Raw genomic sequence first — 15398 nt, 5'->3', positions numbered from 1 at the left:
TCGGCAAAAGCAATATTTAGGATTTGTAGAACTTAGATACACTTTATTCCGTTCTTATAAGAAAATATAATACGAGTTCTCTAGTCTATTCTTATACAAAATAAATAACTGCAGAGATTACCAAAAGTCCTACAAATTTTTTGACAGCTGACAGACACTAGACTAAATATCCAAAATGCCTAACATTGTACAGAAAATTTTCAGGCTTGTTTACCCAGACCGTGACAAAAAGGTGGTACGAATCGGACTAATACGGCACGCAAAATTACAAATTGTCGTTACTTTTTAAACACTCCTCGTGTACAAAGAATTGCTGAGTCCCAACGCAGCCCTTTAAACAAAACTTCTACCTGTTAATAGCAACACAAAGTAAGAATAAGTCTTAAAGTCTACAGAATAACTGCACTACACTTTGCTAAAAATTTTATCGGCATATGTCCATCGTTTTAGAAGATAATACACGAACATGCACTCAGATGAAGAGGCATTCGGTTCTGTATTGTTGCAGATATATGAATGTCGACTTCCGTTCTTACGCTAATGTAAGTTAATGTATAATGATCTGTTTCAAAAGAAGGTAATCGTCTTTTGTATTCGGTAAAGTGTTAAAGCATTTATCTAAAAATAAATGATGCCTATACATATATGTACACTTGGTCGCTACAGATTTAAATCGCTTTCAGCGACAGGGCTGGTACAACTTCATGAAACAGCAGGTAGAAGCGCCTTGAGACGCAGCTGGGTGGAAAGAGTGGGGGAGCTTACAAACAGATATAAGGCATCACGGAATAACTTCCGTGCTAATACGGGGAGCTGTAGAAGGTAAAAACTGTAAGGGAGACACAGATTCCAATATCTCCAACAAATAATTGAGGATTCTGAATAAAACTCCAAAATGGAGAGGCTAACTCAGGAGAGGAATTCGTGGCAAGAATTTGTGTCTGAATATGGCGTGTGCTACTGGCTAAAGTATAAGAAATAAATGGAAATGAGCGTTTGGCGTCATCGGCCGGGAGACCCGTTGCGGGGCAGGTCCGGCCGCCTTGGTGCAGGTCTTATTACATTCGACACCACACTGGGCGACCTGCGCCCCGGATGGGGATGAAATGATGAAGACAGCACAACACCCAGTCCCTGAGCGGAATCGATCCCGGGCACGTAGTTCGGCAATCCATCACGCATACCACTCAGCTAATGGGGCAGACAAGAAGTAAATGAATAGGGGTAGGTGTTACTATACACAAAAAGAATCGTCGTCCAAGGGAATAAAAAGGTGAACTTCCGATGTCACACCAAAGTCAAAGCTCTCTTCCCAAGAAACATTGACAATGACGATCCTATCCATACCGTTCCGTTGACGGCCTGCGTGAATGCCTCGATTTGAAATACACTGTGGACTGTTCTGATGTTCTGTTGTGAGACGTCCAGTGAAAATTATCTTTTATTCGACTGGGACGCCAAAATTGCTGGAGGCGGGCGAGAGAGGGTTCGGTAAGGCCTTCAGCTCTTGGAAGAGCGTCGCCCGCCGGATTTGGCTCGCCGTGCCGGGATTTCCCACAGTGGGGGCGGTGGCGGGGGCAGTGTCCGGCCCGGCGGGCGTCCAGCAGCGGCGCTGGAATTCGGCGCTGCGGCTGGCGTGGCGTTCCGCTAGTGCTGCGTCACCTCCAGTGCGCGCGCTCTCTCTGCCCGACACTCCCGCATACACACAGAGACACACAAGGTGCCCGCTCCGTCACGAGGAGGCGTGCTCCAGGAATCAAACTGTCCCAGCGTACCGAGCTCGCCACCGTGGCGATATTTCGGCGAGAAGCTCCATGCGCAAGATAGGCGACATCAAGGAGCACGTGATCTCAGGAGCGCCGTGGTCCCGTGGTTAGCGTGGGCAGGTGCGGAACGAGAGGTCCTTGGTTCAAGTCTTCCCTCGAGTTAAAAGTTTACTTTCCTTACTTTCGCAAAGTTATGTTGCCTATCTTGCGCATGGACTACCCAGTTTGTATATTTTGCTTATTTTTTTCATAGTTCCACACAACTTCTTCCTGTTTTCTCGATTGATCTGTGTTCAGTTTTTCAAGGCCTATCCACTATGCTAACTTATAACTAAATCTGAGGGGGGTGCGATGGGGAGGTTCCCTTGTAAGTAAACTTGAAAGTTTATTGTAATCTTCGTGTTTCTCATAAAATACTTTATTTATTAATTACTTGGATTGGGCATTGTGTAATGTGGACAACAGATGGAAGAAGGAAGTAGGAGGGGGGGGGGGGGGGGAGGAGATTACAGGGTGAACAGAAACAAATTTCAAAAAAGTTTGATCCATCATCTCGGAAAGTAAGTGGAAATATCATTCAAAAATTTGTTTGTCCAGCTTGGTTACGAACCAATGTCACAGGGAAATTATTGAATTAAAGCTTCTCGGGTTTCCAGCCGCGTCAAATGATTTAAATTACACGAGCCGTCGTCCAAGCAAGCTCTGTGTCGGGCAAGATAAGCCACTTGCTGAAACGACACAAGATGAAATCGATCTTCAGGCCTCTGACAAAAATCTGTCAATTACTGAAACCAGTTAGAGAAGCAGAAGCTCTTTGAACACCTGGGGTCTACAAGGCACCTTGCCAGTGCGGACAGTCTTGTGCCTGACAAACAGTACACACTATGGAACAACACAGGAAAACGCGTGAGAGATTTTAACGCCTACGCTACCCCGAGAAATCTGCTTTAGCTCGGCATGCTTTAAGAGACGGACACTGGATGAAATACGACGAAACATTTGTCGAGGGTCACACTAACGCCTCTTGGGACGGTGTAATTAACCAGGCCACTGAAATCAAAAATAAATACGTTGTCTTGCAGCTCAACATGGCATGAGATCCAGTGATCGCGCGGTCAACGAAAACGCACAGACGCTGAGTGAACGTATTCTCATATATTGCATTGCCGTGAACGCCAGTGACGTCACAGTCGGCAGCTAGTGTATATAAGCGACCCACTAGCAGTCCACTGGCAGCCACACCCCTTGATAATGGCCAAGGAGTGCTTGGCCGAAAGCTCGCGTAATCTTAATCACTTGATTTGGCTGGAAACTGGAGAACTTTGTATTTAATGTTGCCAACGCGAGGCTCTTCATTCTCACAGAGAAATTGTGAATTTCAAAATTGGCGACGCCGCCAGTTGACATTTTTTAACTCTATAACAAACATTAGCTGTGCTGCTGAATTTGCTTATTTCGAACTTTATTTGTGAGTACCAGTCTAGATTGTGATTCTTCAATATAACTACATGATGACACAAATTTGCAATCCCGTTTCACTAACCGAAATTTCAGTTTTAAAGTATACTTCAATCTGACTTGCGTTTCGGCTAATTGAAATTATAGAATTGTGTTTTTGGAATTTGTGGGGAGAATAGGAACGGTAACGGTCAATGTCTCTTCCGGAGAAGACCATGAATTTGATGGAAATTGCACTGTTCTCTACCCACGAGAGTATGCTGTGGTTAAAGAATACACACTGTATGCTTTTAAAATTTGTTATTTGGAAGGGAAAGGTCATATTGCTGTTTTTTTTAAAAAAAACGAGACCGACAAACACATGCATTTTACTATATGAGGACCCTTTTTCTAGTCAGGAAGATGTATTCGTTACTTCTGAGGTACCACTTGTAAATTCGAAGACATCACTAGATTTCTATACCTCAGTCGAAAGAAACGGAATCCTTACAGGATCGCTTTGTCGTCCGTCCTTCTGTGTGTTTATCTCTCCGACTATTGAGACCCATTTCTATCAGCATCGGGTAGAGGTATGAAGTCGAAACGTCTGTCAAACACTAAGGCCTTTGGTCCAATGGCAGTGTAAAAACCTGAAGCGTTTAAGCCAGCGTAATCAAAAGATACGACCGTATAGGTCATGTATTCCGATACTCACTAACTCACTCATCAAATCCTATAGGATACTTCCCGTTAACCTAAGATTACGAAATTTGACAAGCACCAAGGTTCACAGTACAAGTAAAATAAAAAAATCGATAACTTAATTTTCAATTTATATAATTTTTTTTGCCGTTTCTTGACCGCCTGTTAAGTCCGTTTTTTTTTTTGTCAAAAACGGGTAGAGGTATCAAGTTAAAAGTTATGTCAAATACTGCCGTCTACGGTCAATTCTCTGAGGCAGGATGCTGTATACTATCCCATTTTCTTATTGTAAATGACTATTCAGCATATGTGTGACAATTTGCTAATTGTGGTAATTATGTGTATTGGACAAAAGTAGTCCACCAGCGATTGTATACCTATTGAAAATATACTAGATGCATATGTGTGTGTGTGTGTGTGTGTGTGTGTGTGTGTGCATGCTTTGATATTCAATTTTAAGTAATAATCGATTACAGATTACTGAAGAAAAGTCGTTTGTGACAATTTGCAATAGACTCTTAGACCCTCACTTGAATACATGTTTCATAAATTCTATTTTTGTTTTACATAAAACTTGTTTTTCAAAAACAGAATGACATTTATCACTGCTTACTGATTTCACATACACCATGCAATCATTCTGACATCGCATTTTAGGATCCCGGCAAAAAAGAAAAAAAAATCCACATTTCGAATGCTAAAATCAGATAAATTCACTACCTCAAGTTTTGCTATAGGGATTGGTTATGAAATATCAAAATTCAGTTAAAATGCTGTTTTCGGAAGTAATTTTCACTCGCATGATGCTAGAGCACAAAAGATAATCTTTTACACAAGTGATTGGAACCCAAACACATGAGGTGAGTTAATAAGTTTGCAACTGTGGCTGTCTCACGTAATCAAAGAGCAGTTTTGGTAGCAGCACAACAATTCTTTTAAGATGAGACATGTTACGCATCATTTCACAATCACTAAAAAGTTACTAAAAATTACATTTTATTTTTATTTTGCAAATATGGTAGAAACAGTAGTGGAAGGAATAACTGAGTAAAATATTATTGGTACCAGTTTGTATGGGTTCTGTGGTGTGCATACTGTAAGACCTTCGGTACACACACCATCAGATTATTTGACTTGTCGCTCTAACGAAGTAGGCGAGTGTCAGCAATATGTCTCGTGGTCTTATCGTGGCGTGTTTATCTTCTGCCGTTAGGTCAGACGATAGAAATGCCAGTTGCACTCTTAGAGTAGCAGATTTACAGTGACCAACTTTAAACAGAACTTGATTAATTTTGATTCTGGATGCAATTTACAATTGACAATCTGAAGTTCCTTTGGTCTGGGTACGTTAATCTTCTTCTCACATATCTCTGATACTTGACAAAGTGTCTATACATTTATCTTCATGGCTATGTACAGGAATATCATAATCTTATTAGGCGCAGACTGAGACTTGACTATAGACTGGTACAGACAAATACAGACTAACTAATCGGAGGTCTGTACACTCGTTATAATACCTCTAGCGTTCAGGTATCACTGCACGAGTGTAATCCGCGAGGAGAAAAGGTTCTACATTAGCAGCAATCTCATTGGCTGCGTTACATGTTAATACATGGATCGGCGGAAGCAGAATTTTGTCCATCTCTAAGACAGCGCCATCTCGTAGAGCAGAGACGGACGAGCGCTGCGCCTGCGCTGTTGTGCTTAGCGGGGCGCGCTCTATTGGGAAAGTTGTGTAAGCGCTGACTACGCGGAACTATGTACATTTTCCGACTGATTTCATACACAAATGGCAGTCTCTTTTATATTAAATGTTTTATAAATGAAAATAATGCTTGCTACCAGGTAGCTTAATTGTGAACTTACATCCTTCAACCTGGTGGGAAGAGGCATGTCTGTATAGACACTTTTAGGGATGCCACAAGCTGTTCTAACTGAGTTGATGTTGAGGTAGGTCTTTAAGACCTCCAGTTCTTCATTTTTCTGAAGGCCTACCAAAATTAACTCGAACATATCCGCATCCTCTACACCTCCCGCCGTCTTGAACCCCCTCACCCCCTGGTTGCTCCTCTCCTCTCCCATCCCCGCCCCCTGCCACGTCTTCACCATTGTGTCCCCCCTATCCTCCATCTCTACACCCTCCATCTCCTTTCCCAAGGTGGCTTCCGTCAACTCCCCCTCCCAGATGATGCCCTCTCTCCCTCCATTTATCCTTCCTATCAACTCTGATCCTCCCTCCCCCACCTTTCCTCTGTCCTTTCCCTGGGCTCCCTCTTCCCCCCCCCCTTCCGTCCTGTTTCCTACCCACTAAACCTTTCCCTACCTCCCTTCTCCCCCCCAGTCCTTTTGTATTCCCCTCCTCTGCCTACCCCCCTCCCTGTCGTGTCTGCCCCACAGCCCTGTTATGGGTCCTCCTCCTCCATCAGCTCCTTTCCCGGTTCCCCCCCTTCGCTTTTACTCTCCTTTCCCCCCTTTTTTTGTTTTCCCATCTTCTGTCCCGTTTCCCCCCACCTGCTCTCGACTGTGGTGTCACATTTGCCACCTTTCCAGTGCAGTGTTCCAGTGACTATTCAGTGTTGTTTGTCTTTCTCGTGCTGCGAACGGAAACCATTCTGTCGCTAGGTGTGAATTTTATGTCTTTTGCGAACGGAATCCAGACTGTCGCCGTGTTTTTTAATTGTCTATTGTTTTCCCTGTCTGATCTGTATGTATTTTTATTAGCATCATCATCCCTCTGTTGTTTGTTTTAAGTTCCACGATTTCTTTTCGCCTTGTTACTCTCTAAGTCCCCGATTTTATCGCCTGTTTTTTATTATTATTTGTTCTCCTGATCTTTGTCACACAATCTGCAGGCTGAAGAGCGGCATACTAAGCTGCTGCCAGCCCGCCCCCTTCGGGGGGAATTGAAACTCAATAAAGAAAAAAAAAACAAAAAAACAAAATTAAGGTGGCAACAGTAAAAAAAATGGCTGATGCTTGTTATTGTGAACTGTGAATTGTGTTTACTAATAAACTATGTCTTTTGAAAAAAACATTTTGACTTATTACTTGATATGTGGAACATAACGCCTGCAGCATGTGAGAACTCTGGGACCAATGTCCTTGAATGGACTGCAATCAATTTAATTCAATATTCTTCTTCTTTTCGTTTAGACATACTTACGACCACAGTGCTCGTTTTGACCTTTTAGAGGGGTCTTCTATTTCTCCTTAGTCCAGAAAAACTTCATTTTCTGGCGGTGAGCAAGCTTCTTCTCCTCTGTTCACTTTGGCCTGCTGGTTCCTGTGTTCTTTTAGCTGGGAATACCCCTTGTAGAGTGATCTGCTGGAATCAGGACCGGTCCTATATGGTTTCTAGTGAATTTCAACTTGCTCCAGGTCTCATTTCACTGTGAAGATACATTTTTCTTGAAGTTTTTCTCTCTGTCTGATGTAGTGATGATCCTACTCGTGAGTCTGCAGCGGTTTGTGCAGGTCAAATGTGCATACTAGGCCAATTACCTTTTCCACGTAGATGTGATTATGTCATAAAGGAGATGGTACAGATCATTCTTGTGTCTGATCCTGTAGTTGCCATCTGAATTCCTTATTGGCCTTAATATTCTCCTTATGATTTTTCGTTCCTACAACCCTGTTTTCGTAAGAGTATCCTTCCTGTTCATCAAGAGTCATCCAGAAGCACAGAATACTGAGGGCATTACTACTGACTTTTAATGTTTGAGTTTATGGGTCTTGGAATGGTACCTGGATATGTAAATGCTATTTCAGGAGTGATAGACAACCTCCAACAGGTCACAACTGGTATCTGCTGCCAAGATCTCTCACTCATTTGCTGAAATCCATTCTCCTAAATACATGTCCACAGCGACTTCATGAATGCTGGTGCCTTCTAGTAGAATTAGAGATGGTCCTCCCTTTATGCTAATGTTGAACTCAGTTTATGTATACTGACCTCCAAACCGGTCTTATCTGCTACGCTTTATAAGCTCCATAGTTGGTGAGAAGCCTCCACTGTAATGTTGGATAACAATACAAGGCCATTTGCAAAGGCTAGCCAGGGTACATTGAGGTTATCTATCTTGTATCCAACCTCATTTTGACCTAGTCCAGCACAAAATTGAAGAGGCCATGATAACTTTATCTCCCATTTGATTGGTTAAACTCCCAGAGAGCTCACCTCTGAATTTGACTTTGGAGGTAGTATTCGAGTGACCTGAAAGAGTCCGATGGTCTTCTCATGTTGGCCTGGTTCTCGTAGGAAGAAGATAGGGTCTGCCTGTCAGTTGAATCAAATGCCTTTAGAGTCCACTGTCCAGGGATGTCCGCCACTTCTCTGGTATGCAAGGATGCTTTCGAAGTTTCATTTTTGCACTGTATAACATCCACATCACGAAAGCCAAATTGATATTCTCTCAGTTGTGAGTCAAGCTTGTTAGTGACTATAGTTAGCGATTGAGTCATCAATATTCTGACAACCTGCCATCTTCCTGGAGCCCTGTCACAAATTACTCTTCTGCCCTGACCTCTTCATCACAGAGTCGCCCTTCCACCTTATGTCTTCAGTCATTTGTTGGATGTATTCTGATCCCTGTATTCCCCTACAATTTTTAGCCTCCACAACTCCCTCTAGTACCATGGAAATTATTCCCTGATGTTTTAACCGATATCATATCACCCTGTCCCTTCTTTTTGTCAGTGTTTTCAGTATGTCCCTTTTCTTGCCAATTCTGTAGAGAAACTTCTCATTCCTTACCTCATCAGTCCATGTAATTTTCAAAATTCTTCTGTACCACAACATATCAAACCCTTCGATTCTGCTCTGTTAACGTTTTCTCACTGTCTGCGATTGAGTATCATACATTGCTGTGCTCCAAAGGTACATTCTCAGTAATTTCTTACTCAAATTAAGGCCCATATTTGATAATGTAGACTTCTCTAGACCAGGAGTGCTCTCTTTGCCTGTGCTAGCCTGCTTTTTATGTCTTTCTTGCTTTTGTTTCCAAGGCAGCAGAATTGCTACACTTCTTATACTACATGATCAACAATTGTGATGTTGAGTTTCTCGCTATTCTCATTCCTTCTACTCCTCGTTACTTTTGTCTTCTGCAGGTATACTCTCAGTTCATATTCTGTACTCGTTAGACTGCTCATTACATTCAACAGGTTCTACAATTCTTCTTCACTTTCACTGAGTATAGCAATGTCATCAGCGAATCTTATCATTGATATATTTTCACCTCAAAGTTCAATCCCTCTCTCGAACCTTACTTTCATTTCTGTTATTGCTCTTCAACTGGACTGCCCTACTCTGATATTCCTTACTGCAGTATCCTGATCTTCAATGAACTTCAAACATCATTCCTCAGTTCTTCGTATCTACATCTACATCTACATTTATACTCCGCAAGCTACCCAACGATGTGTGGCGGAGGGCACTTTACGTGCCACTGTCATTACCTCCCTTTTCTGTTCCAGTCGCGTATGGTTCGCGGGAAGAACGACTGTCTGAAAGCCTCCGTGCGCGCTCGAATCTCTCTAATTTTACATTCGTGATGTCCTCGGGAGGTATAAGTAGGGGGAAGCAATATATTCGATACCTCATCCAGAAATGCACCCTCTCGAAACCTGGCGAGCAAGCTACACCGCGATGCAGAGCGCCTCTCTTGCAGAGTCTGACACTTGAGTTTGCTAAACATCTCCGTAACGCTATCACGGTTACCAAATAACCATGTGACGAAAAGCGCCGCTCTTCTTTGGATCTTCTCTATCTCCTCCGTCAACCCGATCTGGTACGGATCCCACACTGATGAGCAATACTCAAATACAGGTCGAACGAGTGTTTTGTAAGCCACCTCCTTTGTTGATGGACTACATTTTCTAAGAACTCTCCCAATGAATCTCAACCTGGTACCCGCCTTACCAACAATTAATTTTATATGATCATTCCACTTCAAATCGTCCCGCACGCATACTCCCAGATATTTTACAGAAGTAACTGCTACCAGTGTTTGTTCCGCTATCATATAATCATACAATAAAGGATCCTTCTTTCTATGTATTCGCAATACATTACATTTGTATATGTTAAGGGTCAGTTGCCACTCCCTGCACCAAGTACCTATTCGCTGCAGATCTTCCTGCATTTCGCTACAATTTTCTAATGCTGCAACTTATCTGTATACTACAGCATCATCCGCGAAAAGCCGCATGGAACTTCCGACACTATCTGCTAGGTCATTTATATATATTGTGAAAAGTAATGGTCCCATAACACTCCCCTGTGGCACGCCAGAGGTTACCTTAACGTCTGTAGACGTCTCTCCATTGATAACAACATGGTGTGTTCTGTTTGCTAAAAACTCTTCAATCCAGCCACACAGCTGGTGTGATATTCCGTAGGTTCTTACTTTGTTTATCAGGCGACAGTGCGGAACTGTATCGAACGCCTTCCGGAAGTCAAGGAAAATAGCATCTACCTGGGAGCCTGTATCTAATATTTTCTGGGTCTCATGAACAAATAAAGCGAGTTGGGTCTCACATGATCGCTGTTTCCGGAATCCATGTTGATTCCTACAGAGTCGATTCTGGGTTTCATAAATCGACATGATACTCGAGCAAAAAACATGTTCTAAAATTCTACAACAGATCGACGTCAGAGATATAGGCCTATAGTTTTGCGCATCTGCTCGACGACCCTTCTTGAAGACTGGGACTACCTGTGCTCTTTTCCAATCATTTGGAACCTTCTCTAGAGGCTTGCGGTACACTGCTGTTAGAAGGGGTGCAAGTTCTTTCGCGTTCTCTGTGTAGAATAGAATTGGTATCCCGTCAGGTCCAGTGGACTATCCTCTGTTGAGTGATTCCAGTAGCATTTCTATTCCTTGGATACTTATTTCGATGTCAGCCATTGTTTCGTTTGTGCGAGGATTTAGAGAAGAAACTGCAGTGCGGTCTTCCTCTGTGAAACAACTTCGGAAAAAGGTGTTTAGTATTTCAGCTTTACGCGTGTCATCCTCTGTTTCAATGCCATCATCATCCCGGAGTGTCTGGATATGCTGTTTCGAGCCACTTACTGATGTAACGTAAGACCAGAACTTCCTAGGATTTTCTGTCAAGTCGGTACATAGAATTTTACTTTCGAATTCACACACTGACAACCTAAGGACACCACACACATCCATGCCTGAGGCAGGATTCGAACCTGCGACCGTAGCAGTCGCGCGGTTCCGGACTGAAGCGCCTAAAACCGCTCGGCCACCGCGGTCGGCTGATATTAAGTTACTCGCTGTTCTCATTTCTACTACTTCTCATTACTTTCGTCTTTCTTCGATTTAGTCTCAATCAATACTACGTACTCATTAGACTGTTCATTCCAATGAACAGATCATGTAACTCTTCTTCATTTTGACTGAGGATAGCAATATCATCAGCGAATCGTATCATTGACATCCTTTCACCTTGAATTTTAATTCCAATCCTGGACGTTTCTTTCATTTGCGTCTTTGCTTCCTCGATGTACAGATTGAACAGTAGGGGCGAAAGACTGCATCCTTGTCTTACATCCTTTTTAATACGAGCACCTCGTTCTTATTCGTCAATTCTTATTACTCCCTCATGGGTGTTGTACATGTTGTATATGACCCGTCTCTCCTTCTAGCTCACCTCCATTTTTCTCAGAATTCAGAACATCTTGCACCATTTTACATTGTCGAACACTTTTTCCAGGCCGACAAATCCTATGAACGTGTCTTGATTTTTCTTTACTCTTGCTTCCATTATAATCTGCAACGCCAGAATTGCCTCTCTCGTGCCTTTATCTTTCCTAAAGTCAAACTGATCGTCATCTAGAGCATCCTCAATTTTCTTTTCCATTCTTCTGTGTATTATTCTTTTCAGCAATTGCCTGCCGCTTTGGCCGAGCGCTCAGTCCGGAACCGCGCTACTGCCACGGTCGTAGGTTCGAATCCTGCCTCGAGCATGGATGTGTGTGATGTCGTTATGTTCGTTAGGTTTAAGAAGTTCTAAGTTCTAGGAGATTGATGACCTCAGATGCTAAATCCTACAGTGCTTAGAGCCATTTGAACCTTTTTTGTCAGCAATTTTGATGCATGAATTGCTACGCTGATTGTGCGATAATTCTCGCGCTTGTCAGCTCTTGCTGTCTTCGGAACTGTGTGGATGATTTTTTTCCGAAAGTCAAATGGTATGTCGCCAGACTCATACATTCTACACACCAACGTGAGTAGTCGTTTTATTGCCACTTCCCCCAACTGCCTTATTTGATCTTAAGTTTTCCAAAGCTCTTTTAAATTCTGATTCCAATACCGGGTCCCCCAACTCTTCTAAATCGACTCCTGTCTTTCTTCTCTCACATCAGACAAATCTTCCCCCTCATAGAGGTCTTCAATGTATTCTTTACATCTATCCGCTCTCTCGTATGCATTTGACAGTATAATTCCCGTTGCACTCTTTATGTTATCACCCTTGCTTTTAATGTCACCGAAGGTTGTTTTGACTTTCCTGTATGCTGAGTCAGTCCTACCGAGAATCATTTCTTTTTCGGTTTCTTTCATTTTTCATGCAGCCTTTTCCTCTTAGCTTCCTTGCCCTTCCAATTTATTTCATTCCTCAGCCAATTTTATTTCTGTATTCCTGAGTCTCCCGGAACATTTTTGTACTTCCTTCTTTCATCGATCAATTGAAGTATTTCTTCTGTTACCCATGGTTTCTCCGCAGTTCCTTTCTTTGCACCTATGTTTTCCTTCCCAGCTTCTGTTATCGCCCATTTCATGGATGTCCATATCTCTTCAACTGTACTGCCTACTGAACTATTCCTCATTGCTTTATCTATAGCCTTAGAGACCTTCAAGCGTATCTCGTCATTGCTTAGTACTTTTGTATCCCACTTCTTTGCGTATAGATTCTTCCTGACTAATGTCTTAAACTTCAGCCAACTCTTCATCGCTACTATGTTGTGATCTGAGTCTATATCTGCTCCTGGCTACTCCTTACAAGCCAGTATCTGATTCCGGAGTCTCTGTCTGACAATGATGTAATACAACTGAAATCTTCCCGATCACCCGGCGTTTTCCAAGTATACCTCCTCCTCTTGTGATTCCTGAACAGAGTATTCGCTATTACTAGCTGAAATTTATTACAGAACTCAATTAATCTTTCTCCTCTCTCATTCCTTGTCCCAAGCCAATATTCTCCTGTAACCCTTTCTTCTACTCCTTCCCCTACAGCTGCATACCAGTCTCCCATGACTATTAGATTTTCATGCCCCTTTACATACTGTATTATCCTTTCAATATTCTCATACACTTTCTCTTCATCTTCAGCTTGCAACGTCGGCATGTATTCCTGAACTAAAGTTGTTGGTGTTGGTTTGCTGTCGATTCTGATAAGAATGACCATGTCACTGAACTGTTCACAGTAACACACTCTCTGCCCTACCTTCCTATTCATAACGAATTCCACTCCCATTATACCATTTTCTACTGCTATGGATATTACCCTATACTCATCTGACCTGAAATCCATGTCTTCTTTCCACTTCACTTCACTGACCCCTACTATATCCAGATTGAGCCTTTGCGTTTCCCTCTTCAGAGTTTCTAGTTTCCCTACCACGTTCAAGCTTCTGACATTCCACACCTGAACTCGTAGAATGTTATCCTTCCGTTGATTAACCAATCTTTTTCTCATGGTAACCTCCCCCTTGGTAGTCCCCTTCCGGAGATCCGAGTGGGAGGGTATTCCGGAATCTTTTGCTAAAGGAGAGGTCATCATAATACTTTACAATTACTGGCCACATATCCTGTGGATACAAGTTACGTGTCTTTAATGCAGTGGTTTCCATTGCCGTCTGCATCCTCATACAGTTGATTTTTGTTGATTCTCCCGCTTTCAAGCGCAGTTTCCCACCCTAGGACAAGAGAGTGCCCTGAACCTCTGTCCACTCCTCCGCCCTCTTTGACAAAGGCGTTAGAAGAATGAAGGTGACTTCTCATGTCTAAAGTCTTCGGCCGCCAATGCTGATTATTAATAAAAATTTAAGCAGCGGTGGAATTCGAACCTGTGACCGAGGATGTTTTTTATTTTTTTATTTTTTATTATTTTTTCTTTTTTTCTTTGTTTTTGCTACGCCTACACCCCTTTTTAAAAATTTTTTTCCTAACAAAAGAAATAAAACAAAATCATAGCCATCCCTACGGGGCACCACCACTTGTGACCCTGCCAAACAAAAATGAACTCTTACCTCTACGGGCGTTGCCTTCCTAACTATATGTAACCACCCCCCATCGAAAATGTGAAGAAACTACACTATACGGGACTAACGCGTGTGCATCAACCCACAAAAACACGATGAAAGTGAAACGTCCCCTTAAAAAAAATTATACATGACTGTGCTTATACTGATACACAATATTTTTAGCGCAACGCAATCTGACTTTCAAAAATCCCTACAAAAGAATTGCCCTGACTAACAGTAACCTGTACCTTTCACAAATCACTTACCTCACAAAAATCTTCGTTACTCAAGCTACTGCAATACAGCGAGCGCCACTACTGCCAGCTAAATAAAAGACTCAAACTACTGAAGGCACTAACTACTGATAGGCATAGTTAGCAAATGAAAGATTTTGATAGAGAACAAACAATGTATTTATCTCAATAGTGTTCAAAAGTCATAATATATGTAGCAGTTCATGACATCCAGTCTTACAAATTTCAAACTCCGCCATTTCTCTCCCCACATCCACCACTGCTGGCGGCTCACCTCCAACTGCCCAACACTACAATAGCCAACAACAATGCAAACCAGCCACAAACTGCACACAGCACAGCCAGTGATTTTCATACAGAGCGCTATGTGGCGTTACCAATAAAAAGACCTATACAGTCTACTTACATAGCCCCATGCTCCACACAAAAAAATTTACAAATTGTTTTGGGCATTGGCCAATACATATTTGTTAAAATTTTTTTCACAATTACATAACAAAGAAATCAAATGCACACACTTATTGATACAATGTTGGTCAAAAGCTAAAATTTTCTCACAGTCCATAAAGACAGTCCTGATGATTCATCACTGTAGTAATTGCAATTTTATGCACAAAGTCTGAGCAGTAAAAGAAAATGCACACGGAATTAGTGGATTTCCATGCAGTCTTGAAGAAGTATTGTCCTTCCAACGGAAAGACAGTGCTGACTCTTGACATGCAGACAGGTAATGGGCCACAACAGAGCAAACCCACCGCAGAGTCAGTTGAAGTTGATGAATATTGGTAGGTAGGTCATCACAGAGCAGACCCACTGTAGTCCTGGTAGAGATTGTGGTATTGGTGGGACACCAGAGGTGCAGACCCACTGCAGTCCTTGTAGAAATAATGGTATTGGTAGGTCATCAAAGACGCAGACCCACTGTAGTCCTTGTAGAGATGGCCAGCAGCCATCTGTTTGACTGTGCAGGTGCACAATCAC

The sequence above is a fragment of the Schistocerca cancellata genome, chromosome 7, assembly GCF_023864275.1.
Source record: "Schistocerca cancellata isolate TAMUIC-IGC-003103 chromosome 7, iqSchCanc2.1, whole genome shotgun sequence".
NCBI classification, from domain to species: domain Eukaryota; kingdom Metazoa; phylum Arthropoda; class Insecta; order Orthoptera; family Acrididae; genus Schistocerca; species Schistocerca cancellata.
The sequence above is the reverse complement of the archived record's forward strand: the minus strand, read 5'-3'. Positions refer to the sequence as shown.